Source organism: Octopus bimaculoides, chromosome 16, assembly GCF_046866305.1.
Source record: "Octopus bimaculoides isolate indiv1 chromosome 16, ASM4686630v1, whole genome shotgun sequence".
NCBI classification, from domain to species: Eukaryota; Metazoa; Mollusca; class Cephalopoda; order Octopoda; family Octopodidae; genus Octopus; species Octopus bimaculoides.
Genome location: NC_142943.1, coordinates 39,417,774 through 39,424,297, shown reverse-complemented (window position 1 = coordinate 39,424,297; position 6,524 = coordinate 39,417,774). Strand labels below are relative to the sequence as shown.

The 6,524-nt window shown below is 36.4% G+C and overlaps 1 protein-coding gene across 8 annotated transcripts in view; it reads left to right on the top strand.

Moving 5' to 3' along the window:
* The first annotated feature begins 4,635 nt into the window (after positions 1 to 4,635).
* LOC106869328 (uncharacterized) overlaps positions 4,636 to 6,524 on the top strand; it is a 74,116-nt gene continuing 72,227 nt past the window's right edge. For 2 of the 8 annotated variants that reach the window (XM_052974153.2, XM_014915036.3), the window contains exon 1: positions 4,692 to 5,822. The gene's annotated coding sequence lies outside the window, so the exon portion shown is untranslated. Of the gene's footprint in view, positions 5,823 to 6,524 lie in introns of all 8 variants that reach the window. The other 6 variants (XM_089364508.1, XM_014915037.3, XM_089364509.1 and 3 more) reach the window with 6 other exon arrangements.

The window sequence follows — 6,524 nt, the reverse complement described above, 5'->3', positions numbered from 1 at the left end:
ACTACAGAACTTAACATGTTTTCGATCATAAATCTGACCGATGTGGGCATACCTGGGGTTATAGAATCATTCGACAACAACACAAGTGACGATTACATTAAATTTTCCATTGACTTCAATAACCAGATTCATCCGCTCGGTATATAAACTGTAGCCGCGCCTTAAATAAGTCAAAATGCAATCAGGCACTTCAGGAATACTAACATTCAAGTAAATATTCGCCTCCCCACATACTACTACTACTACTACTACTACTACTACTACTACTACTACACACACACACACACACACAGCTTGTAACTTTGTGAGATCAAAGAAAGGTTCCAACAATTACATGAAAAAGAAAGGATAATAGCTATACATAAAATATATCCGCGTGTGCACGTGTGTGCCTGTGTGCCTGTGTATGTGCACGCGCCCACATACATGCATATATGATACATACATTCATGCCATAGAAATATAGGGTAATATTTATATAGGTTACACTTCAGTACACATTATCTTCAAGACATTAATCGTTTTTTTTTTATTTTGTAAAATACCCAGCTCCCAAGTAAATTTGCAACTGTAAACACTACTGCTTTCTAAAGGTCAATTTTGATTGGGTCTCTCTCGCTACATACATACATACATACATACATACATACATACATAAATACATACATACATACATACATACATACATACATACATAGATATGTACATACACAAGCACACAAAGATAGATAGATAGATAGATAGATAGATAGATAGATAGATAGATAGATAGATAGATAAGTATATTATATACTATATACAGATTATATATTTTATCTTTTATTTTTTACTTGTTTCAATCATTAGACTGCGACCATGCTGGGGCACCGCATCGGAGAATTTTTTGTTTCTATCGAATCAATGACCCCAGTACGTATTTTGAATCTTTTCTGTTTGGCTGCACCTGTGGAAATTTTAAAGTTTAGTGAAAATTTGAAAAATTTGGTGTATTTATGTAATTTTCCACGCCGAATCTCAAGAGACTGTTCACTTTTACCAGAAGATTTGTTTTTTTAAAGTTACATAGGTTTAAAGTTTGATAATTCTTACCCAATCAGAAAATAGGATTTGGAAGCTGTCATTATGCGCGTGACAGCACGTGTTGTCAACTGTAAACAAATGAAATATTGGCGGAATTCTGCTTTACGCACGCCATATAACCCCTCGTAACTTTCTTTCTTTTCTTTTTTTTGGAATTTTCACAAAACTTTTGCGAATTTCTATTCTACACCGGGAATTCATACGATTATGCAACCCCCCCCCCCAAAAAAAAAATTCGTGCATGATTTAAGTCCTATTTAGCTGTTAATTTTAGCACATCTCATACCGCATGTGTTTTAAGCATTAAATAAGCGACAAAAAGAACACGTGGTAAGCAACTACACAACAGCTTGTGGTTAAAATTACCCCAAATTTGCAAACTTTCAAAGTTATTAATTCTTTATTGATTTATAGCGAAAATGAATTTCCTATCAATTATTACTTTAGAAAACTATACAAGTACGCCAAGTATGAAATCAATTCGAACAAAAATTGAAGAAATTGAAAAGTGGCAGCCAAACAGAAGACATTTCATATTTCTTTAAACCTGGTATTTATTCTGTCGGTCCTTTATGCTGAACCGATAGGTTTCAGGAACATAAACACAGCAGCAGCAGTTGTCAAGCGGTGGTGGGATAAAGCACAAACACACACACACACACACACACACACACACACACACATAAACATTAAAAAATATATATATATTATTCGTTTATATTCATATAAGGAGCATTACTACAGAATAATGCCACACACTGGACTTCCCAAAATAAACACATTTAGTACCGAATGTGTTTATTTTGGGAAGTCCAGTGTGTGGCATTATTCTGTAGTAATGCCCCTTATATAAATATAAACGAATAATTATATTCTTGGGAATAGAAATTTCCCTTATGAATTTTTTTACACACTGGCTTCTTGATAAAATTTTTGTAAAAGATTTTTATCCCTTTTTGAATTTATATATATATATATATATATATATATATATATATATATATATATATATATATATATATATATATATATATATATATATATCCTTATAAAAAGCAACGTTTTTTTTTTTGACCGCTGGAAAGAAAATAGAATTGATAGTATTTCAGGTTTTTCGTGTCATTCAAATTAATTTGACCACTCTGCAGATAACTGTGTACTTATGACCAGCCAATGACACACACAGACACACACACACAGACACACACACACACACACACACACACACACACACACACACACACACACACACACATGCACACACACAAGCTCGGACGCAAACGCATGCGCACGTAAGGATACACATCATAGAAGAACAGAATGGAATAATTGTAGCAAGAGCACACACTAAAACGAGATGTGTCGCTGAAGAGGGCACAGATGTGTGACGAAAGATTTCTGGACAATGAACATGAGTTAAAATAAACGAATAAGAACAGTAATATAAACGAGTGAAGAACAAATATATAGTGCGTGTGTTTATTTGGCAAAAAAAAAGGACCGTTCCGAAATACAACAATATATATATATATATATATATATATATATATATATATATATCGAGAGAGAGATAGAGAGAGAGAGAGAGAGAGAGAGGAGTCGACTCGTGATCGAGTAAGACCACTTCTTAAACCTGCTTTAATCTAAGAAACATCTCAGCTCAGCTCCCTCGCTGATGGCGTCTCATATGGCGTCTCATAAGGCCTGACAGAGACCTACATGTCACTCGACAATGACCACAACTAAGCTTTCCAGTCACAGCCCATCTGGACGTTGGGACACACAATCATGATTCAATCAACTGGCTGGTCTACAGAAGGTGCATGAGAAAACATGCTGAATATTAAATTGGTACACAGGTGGCTGGTGGAGCATCTGTGATCACGTTTTTGACCGAGAAGGTCTGGCTGCGAGAAGCAGTCGCGGCCACACTGGTCACAGGAAGGAAACTCAGGGAGAGGTTTCGAATTCACCATATATTTGCTAGCACGTTTCAACTCAGTGTATACAATCTTGTTATTCTCGAATTCTTTAGCATCAGTAGCAATCAGATTCCTTCACAGATTGTTGCAGATGTTAGTACCGATATTGATAATTTTAAGTGCATCTTTAGTTTAGTCTTTGAAACGTTTGCGTGGCGTGCACTGGGGACGTTTTCCTTGCTCCAGTTTACTATACAACACCTGTTCTGGCATACGGGTGTCCTCTAAATGGACAAGATGACTAGCCAATCCAAGTTGGTGTTTCGTAATCATGGACTCGAAACTCGTCATTATCGCCAGCTACAGTACTCTCGCGTCTGACACATGAGATTGTCATGAAGTCTTCAGGGTTTTGCGCAAGCATCGCTGGTAGAATCGTTCCAGACGATGGACATGCCAGCAGTCCATTGTCCAGGTTTCGCATCCATACAGCAGGGTTGTTAAGACGCATGCATGATAGACCTCAGCTTTTGTTGCTGCTTTGATGTCCAATTGCGACCAGAGTTTCGATTCAAGCTTTCCAAACGCATCAAAGACCATAGAACATCTACAAGTGACCTTCTCGTATACATACATATACACACACAGCTATGTGTATGTTTATATATATATATATATATATATATATATATATATATATATATATATATATATATATTCCGAGCGTTAAACTAATACATCTGTTTGTTGTCTACACTACCTGTCTTCGCCTTTTGCTTTTTTATGAATTCTCCATATATATAATAGCTCACCCACCTGATACTATGGAGCATTAAAATTTAAGCTTGTGTTAACCCAGTGAATGTTTCATGATATGATGAATCAGTTGTCAGAATAGTTTACGTGTATATAGACTCTATGTGTTTGTATGTGAGATTGTGAACTATGATAGTGTAACATCTAAGTTTGCTATGTTGTTATGGCTCATTCTGTCGTGGCTTGTATTTTTTAATAACACACACATATATATTCATATATACGAGCGATGTTCATTAAAGATGAACACTTCCCTGATCCACTTCCCAAGGACTGGGATAAACGAAACTTGATTGGAAGTGTTATCATACCACTACTATCATACCACCTGCATTTATTCACCCTTCTCTTTCTCCTTCTTCTTCGTCTTCTTCCTCTCCACCACCTCCTTCCTAACTTTTCTACTATTGCTGTTTAGAATAAGACCTACGCAAATTTTATAAACAAAATATTCAAAAGAGATGACTCAAGGATTCGATCACTACTATCATCCACAACGGGTCATCTTCAGGACACTTGACTATTTAACATTCTAATATTATCATGACACTCCCGCATCCTCCTCCTCCTCCTCCTCCCCTCCCCCTCCTCTTCGTTGTTGTTGTTGTTGTTGTTGTTCTTCTTCTTCTTCTTCTTCCTCCTCCTCCTCCTCCTCCTTCTTCTTCTTCCTCCTCCTCCTCCTCCTACTACTACTCCTCCTCCTCCTCCTCCTCCTTCTTCTTCTTCTTCTTCTTCTTCTTCTTCTTCTTCTTCTTCTTCTTCTTCTTCTCTGCCAACAATTCACAACAACCTCGAACCCACAAGAGTAAACAAGAGAGACATTTAAGTTTCTGTCGAGTTTTTCATATAGCTCTATCTAGTATACTCCAAAGATATATGTAACTGGACTGATGGCAATTTGAGTCACACCTTATCCAGTCCAGTAAAGTATAGTAAGTATTCTTAGACGTTGCTGTCTGGAGTCCTAGGATTCATGGGGCCTGTTAACCGGTTTTTATGGCGTATAAGCGACCGAGAGCACAACACTTCCCCTGAACGAGGCACCAGTCTATCGCAGGGTTATTCATTTACAGTTAAGTGGATTGGAGCAACATGAAATGAAGTGCTTTGTTCCAGAACACGACGCACCGTCCACCTTTAGAATCAAAACCAGGAGCTTATTACAGTTGAATGCATGCAGCACAACAGAGAGGGAACTAGAAAGTCAAGCTAACCACAAGATACGGGGAGGGCACTGGCTGTTACTGATGACGCTAAGGCTACCACTGACTCTAACAGGTCGAGAGTCACTGTTCTAGATACAAAAATGACGAGATGGTCACGACTAGAATAGCTTTGCTCATCTCATAGGTTCGATTTATCAGAGTAGTGTTATACAAAATCATTAAAATATAAAGCATTTGTTTTAAACATGTGACGATATTATAAATTATCAGAAACCCCTGTTTGTCATCTTATTGTAATGGTACTTAAACTGATTTTAAAATCATCATAGATAGGGAGAGCGGGTCTAAATAAAGGACAAATAAAAAAAAAGAAAGAAGAAATGGCAAAAAGGGGGGAAAAATAAAAAATAAAAGAACGTAGGAAAAGGGGCAATGAAATAAAAATAGAAATTTGAAAAGATGAACAAAAAGAAAAGTGGGCGGATGCGAGGCTGAAGACATGGGGCTGAGAAAATGAATGATGGAAATGAAGAAAATTAACTATAAGAAGCCTGAGTCAACCAATGCAATTGCTTGCTTTCCGAATAAAAGGAGAGAAAGAGAAAGAGAGACAGAGAAAGGGGGCGGAGAATGAACTGTCGCCATTATTAATATCTGATCGTCTGATAATGAAATAATACAATAAAGCATTTGAATGTTGTTTGCAACCAAATGATTGGGTGTATTCCTAATTTATGACATTTATATAACAGTCAAATCAAAGAAATACACTTCAATTGCAAACCAGCGTATATCGAAGCAAGCTCTGTTTGTTTAACGCATCTTCTTATTCATAAAGGTATGTCGATATTTTTCTTTCTTTCTTTCTTTCTTTTTTAATACATCATTTTTCGCTCATTTTTGCGTTAAATTATAATGGATACAGACGGTTGTATGGTTAAGAAGTTCGCTTCACAACTACTGAGTTTAAGGTTCAATCCCACTGCGCAGCACCATAGGCAAGTGAGTCCTACTATTTCCTTGAATCGACTAATGTCTTGTGAGTGGAAACCTAACGAAGAGATCATTCCTGGTCTTGGGGAGTAGAGTTACTCTGTCACCCGGTCTAACAACACCATCTGACCATTGGTTGCTTCTAGCGAAGCCCATTTGGGTCAAGTCTTGAGTTTGAGCATACTATAATTCTTTTCTTCTGTCTGCTCTAGTTCTTGGAGGGACTGACAATAGTCATTAGTGCTGCAATTTTCTTTACCGATCTAGTACTATAAAAGAAAAGTAAATCTAAAAAAGTATTTATCCTAGGTTTTTAATAATTTCTATAAGTTTTCGCGAATAGTACTAATTTTAATTATCGTTAAAAAATAAACACTTCTCTTGGGTAATCTCTGCTTAATTTTTTTTTGTTTTTGTTTTTGATTTACACTTTCCTAGGAAACAAAACTAGATGAAGCATTGATGATAGATTTGTTCCCAGTTCAGACATTTTTTTTAATGAACACTACATTTTATAAGGTTTCAGAAACACTTATTCATGCCTCTT